Below are 10,557 nucleotides of genomic sequence, written 5' to 3' on the forward strand. Positions count from 1 at the left end.
TCTTCTTTGATTTCCTGTATTAGACAAATCAAAATTTAGTTTCTTATTAACCCAAAAAGCTTTATGTTTTAATTCAACCTGTAGATGACAAGCTTTTCCATACACAAAGCGGTAGGGAGCTGACCAAGATCAGTCTTGAATGCCATCCTATGAGCCCCACAAGGCATCCACTAATCTAATGGACTAATCCTTGCAATTTGGATTAACTGTCTTCTCTAAAATTTGCTTAATTTGTCTATTTGAAACCTCCACTTGGCCACTCGTTTGAGGATGATAAGGGGTATCCAACTTATGAGTGATCCCATATTTCTTCATAAGAGTCTCAAAAGGTCTATTGAAAAAGTGTTTGCCCCTATCACTAATGATGGCACGACGAGTACCAAAGCGAGAAAAAATATTTTCTTTCAAAAACTTGACCACTACCTTGTGGTCATTGGATTTGCAAGCAATGGCTTCAATCCACTTGGACACATATTCTACTCCTAACAAAATATACACATTCCCAAAAGAGTTGGAAAATGGACCCATAAAATCAATACCCCACACATCAAAGATTTCGACCACTAAGATTGGGTTGAGGGGCATCATGTTCCTCTTTGTAACTCTACCTAATGACTGACAAGACCTACAAGCCTTACAAAACTTAAAAGAATCCCTAAAAAGGGTCGGCCAATAAAATCCACACTGGAACACTTTGTGGGCAGTTTTCTTTTCACTGAGATGACCACCACATGCTTGATCATGGCAAAAGGATAGGATCGATTGTTGCTCATGATCGGGCACACATCGTCGAGCAATTTGATCCGAGCAAGTCTTGAACAAATAAAGGTCATCCCAAAAGAAATACTTGACCTGTGAGTGAAATCGGTATTTGTCTTGGTTGGACCAATGATCCGGTGTCGCATCTGTAACCAAATAATTCACAATATCCGCATACCATGGTTCACTTGAAATAGCCAACAACTGCTCATCAGGAAAATTTTCATTAATGGGACCTTCGTCATCCTTTGCATTAGGTAGTCTAGACAAGTGATCAACAACCAAGTTTTCCGTACCTTTTTTATCTCGAATTTCTAAATCAAATTCTTGAAGAAGTAAAAACCACCTAATGAGGCGAGCTTTAGCATCTTTCTTTTCTACGAGGTACTTAATTCTCGAATGATCGGTATAAATTATCACATGCGATCCAATCAAATAGGACCAAAACTTCTCAAGTGCAAACACAACTGCTAAAACTACCCCTATTGCAAAGTCAGAAGCATCACATATTATTTCAAATGGCTCGGTCCAAATAGGTGCATGAATAATGGGAGCCGTAGTTAACTCATTTTTCAAACACTCAAAAGAATCGAGACATTCTTTGGAAAATTCAAAATTTTGATCCTTTGCCAACAAATTGGTTAAAAGCCTAGCAATTTTACTAAAATCCTTTATAAATCTCCTATAAAAGCCTGGATGGCCCAAAAATGATCAGATATCCTTCACTTTTGGGTGATGGAAAATGAGTTAACTACGACTTTATCAACCTTAATTTCCTCTTTTGAAATCACATGACCTAGAACTATGTCATCTTTTACCATAAAATGACACTTTTTCCAATTAAGGACAAGGTTCTTTTCCCTACTCCTTTCTAAGACCAACTTCAAGTGATGAAGACAATCGGCATAGGTGGAGCCGTTTATGAAAAACTCGTCCATGAAGACTTCTAGAAAGGTCTCCACCATATCCAAAAAGATAATCATCATGCATCTTTGGAAGGTTGCCGGTGCATTGCATAACCCAAAAGACATGCGTCTATAAGCAAACATTCCAAAGGCGCATCTGAATGTCGTTTTCTCTTGATCTTCAGGAGCTATGGGAATTTGATTGTAACTGGAGTAGACAATCTAGAAAGCAATAATATTTGTGACCCGCTAACCTTTCTAACATTTGATCAATAAAAGGTAAGGGAAAGTGATCATTCCAAGTGGCCGCATTAAGCTTTCGGTAGTCAATACAAACCTACAATCCTGTTTGAAAATACGAGTAGGTATAAGTTTATTGGTGGCGGATTGTATAACGGTGACTACCGACTTCTTAGGCACTACTTGGACGGGACCTACCCATTGGCTATCCGATATGGGATATATGATCCCATTATCAAGGCATTTTAAGATCTCTTTTTGGATGGCTTCCTTCATCACAGGATTAGCCCTTCTTTGAGGTTCCCTTGAAGGTTTGGAACCCTCAATAAGGTTGATATGGTGTTGCACAATCGAATGGCTAATTCCTTTGATGTCGGCCATTGTCCAACATATGGCTTCCTTATTATCTTTTAGCAATTTAATGAGTTTCTCCTCTTGAGTAGAGTTTAGATCCTCGGCAATTATTAAAGGCAATGTACGATTATCACAAAAAAAGCATAACATAAATTAGAAGCAGGGGCTTCAACTCCAGCTGTGGGGCCTATTCTATTGAAGGCTTTGGAAGGGATGTGGCTAAGGGTCCCACGGGCTCCACGTCTTGGATGGCAAAGGCATCAGAAAAGAAATCGCATCCTCCATCATCCCCTAATTCGTCCAAGCATTCTTGGAATCCTACATCAAAATTGATTTCAAAAATAGTAATGATATCTTCAGGAAAGGAATGCAACATATTAACTTCTTCATGAAAATTGGGTTGCTTACCTAATCGAAAAATATTGAAATCCACTGATGTATTACCAAAAGACAATTTCATTAGGCGATTCCTACAATTAATTAAAGCGTTGTTAGTAGCAAGGAAAGGCCTACCAAGGATGATAGGAATTTGATCCTTGATATTAGAATGGGCTCTGTATCTAACACAACAAAATCCACGGAAAATCAAAAATCTCCTACTTTAACTAATACATCATCAACCATCCCTTTGGGTGTCTTAATTGATCTATCCGCCAATTGAAGAGTGGCAGTGGTTGGTGTGAGGTCTCCTAATCCTAGTTGCTTGTATACAGAAAAATGCAAGAGATTTACACTTGCCCCAAAATCCAAAAGAGCATGTTCAATCATTGTATTACCAATTGTGCAAGAAAAAGTATGACAACTGAAATTCCACTTAACAACCCAAGAGGGGGGTGAATTGGGTATATTTTCAAAATTTAAGGATTTTTAAAACTTGCTTGCACTAGTTTTAATTTGATTAGAAAATTAAAAATAAGATTCAAAGACGAGTGAAGCACTTACCACAAGAGAAGAGAAGAAGAGACAAGACGCTTGACACAAGGGTTTTTATAGTGGTTCGGTCTTAAACCCAAGACCTACTCCACTCTTCTCAAGTTGTCTCCTTGAGGATTCCACTAGAATCTTCTTCCAAGGGACTTAAATACGACGTTCCTTTCGCCAAGTACAATCCGAGCTTCCAAGCTCCAAGGGTCTTAACTACGGCGCCCTTTGTGGCCAAGTACAATGAAGAGATGAAGAAGAATAACTTAGCCTCTAAATAGGCTTGATTACAAATGTGAAGCTCACCAATCTCTCAAAAATAATGACAAGTAAAGCCTAATCAACCTCTAATGATTTTCTCAAAATCAAAGCACAAGGAGTGTTGGAGAGAGTTTTAACCCAAAATCATAAGCAAGTTGAAATCTAGGGTTTTTTAGAGTTGGAATATGTTTATCATCAAGTTTTAGGTCCATACAATGTGTATGTATAGAGTTCCAACTCAATATGACCATTTTGGAAGTATTTCAGTCATTTTCGGGTCAAAAAACTACTAGCCGTTGAACCCCCAACGGCTATATGTTTTTTGAGTCCAGGTTGTTTTCTCGGAGCTCCGAGAAATGTCTCGGATTCTCGGAGCTCCGAAACTAGATTTTCAGCAATCTACTTCCAACTTGAAAAATTCATATCTCCTTTGTTTCTTGTCAAATTTTAACATTCTTATACTCTACGGATATAAGAAAAAGGAGAGATATCAATTAAAAATACTTGAAAATATTTTAAACAAGTTTTGATAGGATTTAGTTGCTGGTCCAGGTTAGCCTTCAGAACTCGATTTTTGTTCAATTATGATGGAATGCCATATGGGTCCCAATATGTTGGTACACCACCATGGCCATTCACTTATCCATTTAAGTCTTTCTTTAAGCTTATTAGTCTCTTTGAAAAATATATTTTCAGGAGTTTTAAGATATGCTTTGACTAGAGAAAACACAAGAGTGATAGGTGATACAATCTACCCTTTTTACCACTCTCTTTAATGAACTCTTGAGGTAGCCATTGCTTGATCTTCTTTTTGAGTACATGGCTTGCTTTGGGATCTTTTAGGTTGAGCTTCTTTGGTTGACACCTTCTAAGGATGATGCCACCATTTGGTTCAAGTTCCTTTGCAAATTGTTGATTCACAAACTTTGGCCTTCATTGATCTTCCTTTGTTTGTTCAATACTTTGAGATGACTAATTTTGAGCTTCTTCTTGGTTGATCCTCCAAGCTATGATTGATCTAAGTATGCTATAGCTGATTTGCATTGTGTTTGGTCCATCTTCAAGTATAGACCATCAATGGTGTATGCTAGCATGGATTGACTTGTGAATTACCTGTCTATGGCACAACTCTCAAGGCAAACGATCAGTCCATAAACGACTAATCAATTTGAGTTTGTTAATCATCAAAACAAGGTGAATGAATGAACACATGACAACCCTAGGGCTAACAATCTCCCCCTTTTTTATGATGACAAACCAAATTGATTAGAGAGGTGGGAGGAACCTCTTATGAGGATTAGATAAACAATTTAAGCATAACTACTCTCCCTCAACATATGGATAAGTTAGATTTATCAAATTATAGTATAGAATGCATATGAATTATGGACATCTAATCAATTTCATAATCCTCCCCCTTTTGGCGTAAGCAAAAAGGAACGATTAATAGTTAAGCATAATCAAAGCACGAAAGATATTCAATGAATATAGATGCTCCCCCTAACTTCTTATCATGAATACGAGATAAACAAGGTATAGATGCCATGATAAGAGCATAATAACATAGAAACAAGATACCAAATGTAAATCAAGTCTATATTGGAGAAAAAGCACAGAGACATTACATTTTAGCTCAAATTTGTAGGGTATATGAATAAAACCAAAAATTGAATAACCCTATGACCCGTAATTAATTTCACAAGAATAATATGGCAATATAAAGCTCATGTTATACTTATCATGAAGAAAATAGAGTAAATGTAAAGTTTAGCATGATAAGCCCCCCCCCTTTTTTATTTTGTTAAGATATGAAAATTTAAGCAAAATAAGTGGGGAATGTCAAAATGGACAATGCAAACATATCATTATAGTCCATATGAACATAAAGATATCAAAAATTAGCTCTTTCCCTAAAGATTTGTCATTGGCCTTAGGTGAAACCTATGAGGTAAGGCATGACAAGGCATAATAGGCCAAAAATATAAAAGTGAATACATGGCCAATGCAACTTATCATGAATATATAGAATAAATCACTTTACAAGCACATGATAAGGAGATCTTTTCATATGGAATATGATAGACAACTATAAGAAGGTCCTATGAAAGAGATTCTAGAGCTCTATCTTGAATAGTTCTCTAGAAGAGAATACTTATCCTTGGAATAGGTGATACCAAATTTAAGATCTAACCAAATTGATTACCCAAGATAACTATGAAGCGTAAGAGGATGTGACACTAAGGTCCTAGGCTATGGGCTTTTTGTCTATACCAAAAGAAAATGGTAAATGATACCAAAAGCATTAGGTGATACCAAAATAAGAGCACAAGACAAGCCCAATCTAACATATATGGAGCAATCATGCTCCAAATGAGTGTACTTATCATATGATAAATGATATACACATTAAACATCATATGATAAGCCCCTAAGGACAAGATTTAACTCTAAGCTCCCCCTTTGAAAATGAATCATACAATGTATGACTTCAAAGGGTTGTCCACAAATAGATTCTAAGGGATTTTGGATATATTTACCAAAAGATAACACATTGGACTCAACCTTTGGGCTACAATGACACATACACTTTAAGTGTCGGTTTATCATGATTAAATGATAGCCATAGTCTAGCTCCACATGATAAACAAGCATAGCACAAAAGATATGAAAGTTTTGGCTCATGCTCCCCCTAAGTGTGATATCATATTCTACAATTCAAATATACCAAGGATAGAAAATGTAGTCATTTAAAACACCTATCCTAGGACAAGCAACTCTGAGATAACTAGTTTACTTTGATTTTCCTAGAGGGACAAACTAGTTATACATGGAGGGAATTGTCAAATACTTTCAAGTTTAAAATTTTAGTTTTATTACCCTCATACTTTTTAAATCATTTAATCTTATACATTACATCAACATTGTATAAGTGTGATAAGACTAATGTTTAAGTTCATTTTTAACCCAATATATATAACCATTGAGTTTCAAGTTGGGTTATTACTCATTTATGTGCATTTATGTGATATATCAATCTAGAATATGCACACACACTCATGATATGATTAAGATTATCTTTTCAATTTAGATTACGGGATACGAGTTCGAGAGCTTTTAGATATGTTAAATCACTCAAACTTATAGAATATATATAGTGATCTATCATGTGAGTATTTTAATATGATATACATAGATCAAAATACATAAAAGGCAAAGAATATAACAATTAGATCCAAATGCCTTTAATTAAAGAGTTTTAATGAGTATTACTTTTAATGTTCTTTCTTTAATTATGGGTTCACATATACTTGTATTTTTCATGTTTAAACATTCTATGTGAGCATCTTGTAGATCACATAGATATTAATGATAGGAAAGCAAGATGATTCATATCAAAACACCCATAGATAGTCTACTATGTTTGGACACAAAGAACATAACACATAAGGTACATTGACCAAACATCTACATCTACATCCACAAACCACATATAACAAGATAAGGCATTAAGCACAAAGTGCATAAGCCCATTGAAAAAAAAAATGTGAGGGAGTCAAGCATATTTCTACATCCACAAACCACAAGCACAAGTACATCTACATCCACAAACCACATATATCAAAACACAAAGATCTTATCTGTTGCAACTACCTTCTCATTATTGGCAAATCTCCTGGGAAAAGAAGCCTTGGGCACATATTTCTTTTCAGGTGTCATAGATTGCTCTTTACTTACCTGTCCAGGTTCCGCAGTTGAACCTGTGTGAGGAGAACCTTTACTTACCACTTTGCTTGCCTCTTGAGGATCTATAGAGGGTTCGGATCTGACCTCCTCATTGTGGTAATCTCAACCACTCCTTAAAGCATACGCCGTAGCGGCGGAATTTGTTGAATGTCATTCAACTGATTTGGCGGTACCTGTTGATTCACATTCACATTCAAGTTCCTTAGATTAGGAACAGGTTGACTTGGCATCTTACCATTTTTCCTCTCATGCAAAGTCGTGGCGAGTTCATAAATTTATTTCTCCATGTTATGTTGAGAAATTTGGCTTGTCATGAAGGAACTCATGAGAAGTTCTGACACTCCAAGGGTAGGCCCGAGTACTTATTCTAATGGCAACTTATGAGGAGGTAAAATTAGGTCTCTAACAAGTTTTAATCTTTTGAAAACTCTAACCCAATTTTGAAGATTTAAGAGATCAAAAAGGCAATTAAGCACATAATTTAAATCCTAAGTGTAATGCAAATATAAAGCAAGAGATAAGAGAGAATGGACCCGAGATTTAAAGTGGTTCGGTCCTCAAAACGCGAGGCCTACTCCACTCCACCAACCAAACCCGTTGATGGCTTCACTATGTTGATCTTCTTAACTTTGGCGAAGATCGGTGCCAATTACAATTCCAATTGCCTTTAACCTTGGTGACAATCCTCACAACCGAGAGTGGGCTCCGCTTCTCCGAACACTCGCCCGAATACAATCTTTTGAACAAGAAAGAAAGAACAAAAAATCCCTAACAAGGGTTTTCAAGGTTTGTAGAAGATGTACAAATTGAAGCCTATGATCCAAATCCTAATTCTAGAGGATGAGAGGCATAAACAAGCTTAATACCCATATATATAGAAAACCCAAAATATGACCGTTTGGGGGCATAGTGGTAATTTTGGCAAAAACCCCCAACGACTATAATTTCTTCCCAAAATAGTGGTCTCGGAGTTCTGAGATATTTTCTCGGAGTTCCGAGAAATTCTCAGAGTTCCGGAAATACAAACAGAAGATGGAAAAATGCTGCTGGACCATTTCTTGGAGCTCCGAGGAATCTCTCAGAGCTCCGAGAAGCCTATATGCAGGTGGTTTTTCAATTCTGTTTCTTATTCATTTGGGCTTCCAACTCTACACCAAGTTGGGATTGTTATGAGGGTTCCAAAGTGTTGGAACACCACAAGGACAATCTCTTAAACATTTTAGGGTGTGTGAGATTACTTTATTTATGCCTCTAAACACCTAAACTAGGATTGGATCTTTATATTCTAAAACGACTTCGATCTTCAATTGCAATGCTTCAAGTCTTCATGCGTCTTGGATCTTCGATGTCTTTGGCCTTCCGAATGCGGTCCAATGAGAGCTTCTTGGCCTTAATCCAAACAATCTTGCCTTCATACAATCATGATCTACAACTTAGACATTCAAACACATTAGTGATATAAACTCACTTGTGTGTTGGAATCATCAAAAGAAGATGGGAATGCCAAGGTGGGAACCATTGGGCTTACAAGTTCCATGTTCTTCTCCAAAGAGGTTATTCTGGCTGATTCCCCTTGTTTTTTGAAAATCCGGTGGTTGCTTATTTAAAACATTATTTAAAATTGGGGTTTGAAAGGATGGGGGTGTGGTTAGGGGTAGCCGAATATAAGTGGGAGGGAAGGTGGGCCTAGGTTGTCCGAATTAGCCTTGACCTTGGAAATTGGATGGCCCACCTTGGTAGCTCCCTTGGCTCCAAGACAAATTGGGATGATTTCTCTATCCCGGATTGTAAGTGCTACTATATGGGTTATTTGAAAATATAGCACTTACATTTTCAATAAAATTCCACACTTTGAAAAATTGGGGCACTCTTCCATTACGTGGTCAGGAGATTGCCACCAATTGCCTATTGGGACACTTTGTGTGAATTGATTTACTTGTACGGGTCCGTTTACAACTACAGCCTCAAGCCTTTTAATTAGGCTATTTAATTGGTCCTCTTTGGCTACGGTACCCTCAATAAAGAACCCCTTACTTGATGTGGCCCTTTCGCTTTCTTGAGTGGAATCCCACTCACGAGTCTTTTCTGCCAAATCAAGCAAGAACTTCCAAGCTTCGTCTTCATCCATATATGATGTGAATCCTGTAGGGCACATGGACTCTAATAATTGTTTGGTTTGAAAATCAATGCCCTCGTATATGATTTGGCACAAGTGCCACGTATCTAAGCCGTGGTGAGGGCATTCTTGGAGTAGATCTTTGAATCTCTCCATAAATTTTAAAAACGACTCAATGGGGTTTTTGCCTAAATTGAAGAATATCGTTTCTTAGTTTAATGGTTTTATGTGAGGGAATTTTTTTTAAGAAATGCTACTGTGAACTCCTCCCAAGTGGTGATGGAGTTTGTGGGTAAATCGTAAAGTCAGTATTTGGCTCCCTCCTTGAGTGAGAAGGTAATAAACCGCAAATTTACTGCATCATCCGTGAGTTGTTGTAATTTAATTAAAGCACATACCTCCTCAAACTCTCGTAAAAATAAATAGGCATCTCAGAAGGGAGCCCGTGAAAATGATGGAGCATCGAAATAAATTGCCATTTTAACTCAAAATTATTGCCCTAAGCAGCTGGCAATTGAATACAAGAAGGTTGTGCTGCTCGAGCAGGATAGAAACAATCTCAAAGGGTTTGAAAATTAATGCCCTCGTATATGATTTGGCACAAGTGCCACGTATCTAAGCCGTGGTGAGGGCATTCTTGGAGTAGATCTTTGAATCTCTCCATAAATTTTAAAAACGACTCATGGGGTTTTTGCCTAAATTGAAGAATGTCGTTTCTTAGTTTAATGGTTTTATGTGAGGGAATTTTTTTTAAGAAATGCTGCTGTGAACTCCTCCCAAGTGGTGATGGAGTTTGTGGGTAAACCGTAAAGTCAGTTTTTGGCTCCCTCCTTGAGTGAGAAGGTAATAACCCGCTAATTTACTGCATCATCCGTGAGTTGTTGTAATTTAATTAAAGCACATACCTCCTCAAACTCTCGTAAAAATAAATAGGCATCTCAGAAGGGAGCCCGTGAAAATGAGGGAGCATCGAAATAAATTGCGATTTTAACTCAAAATTATTGCCCTAAGCAGGTGGCAATTGAATACAAGAAGATTGTGCTGCTCGAGCAGAATAGAAACGATCTCAAAGGGTTTTGGGAACTTCCTCTTCCGCCATAGCAATTGGAATTGGTTGAATGTCTGTCTCTGTTTCTGATCAAATTACTCTCTCCAAGCGGTTGACAGAGTTGCGCACTCAACCTGCACTCATACACAGAAAATAGCCAAAGTTAGAACAAGAAGTAACCAAAAACCAAAGTAAACAAACAAATAAGT

At 37.2% G+C, this 10,557-nt stretch overlaps 2 non-coding genes across 2 annotated transcripts; both read left to right on the forward strand.

The window, feature by feature from the left end:
* Window positions 1-9,409: 9,409 nt before the first annotated feature.
* LOC143862773 (small nucleolar RNA R71) lies at window positions 9,410-9,517 on the forward strand. Its single transcript, XR_013240483.1, has one exon. It is a non-coding gene; the product is annotated as a small nucleolar RNA R71 (small nucleolar RNA).
* A 400-nt stretch (window positions 9,518-9,917) lies between these two features.
* LOC143862761 (small nucleolar RNA R71) lies at window positions 9,918-10,024 on the forward strand. Its single transcript, XR_013240471.1, has one exon. It is a non-coding gene; the product is annotated as a small nucleolar RNA R71 (small nucleolar RNA).
* Window positions 10,025-10,557: the final 533 nt, after the last annotated feature.

The sequence above is a fragment of the Tasmannia lanceolata genome, unplaced genomic scaffold (genome assembly GCF_043159265.1).
Source record: "Tasmannia lanceolata isolate RefF3 unplaced genomic scaffold, GAP_Taslan_0.1 ptg000037l, whole genome shotgun sequence".
NCBI lineage: Eukaryota > Viridiplantae > Streptophyta > Magnoliopsida > Canellales > Winteraceae > Tasmannia > Tasmannia lanceolata.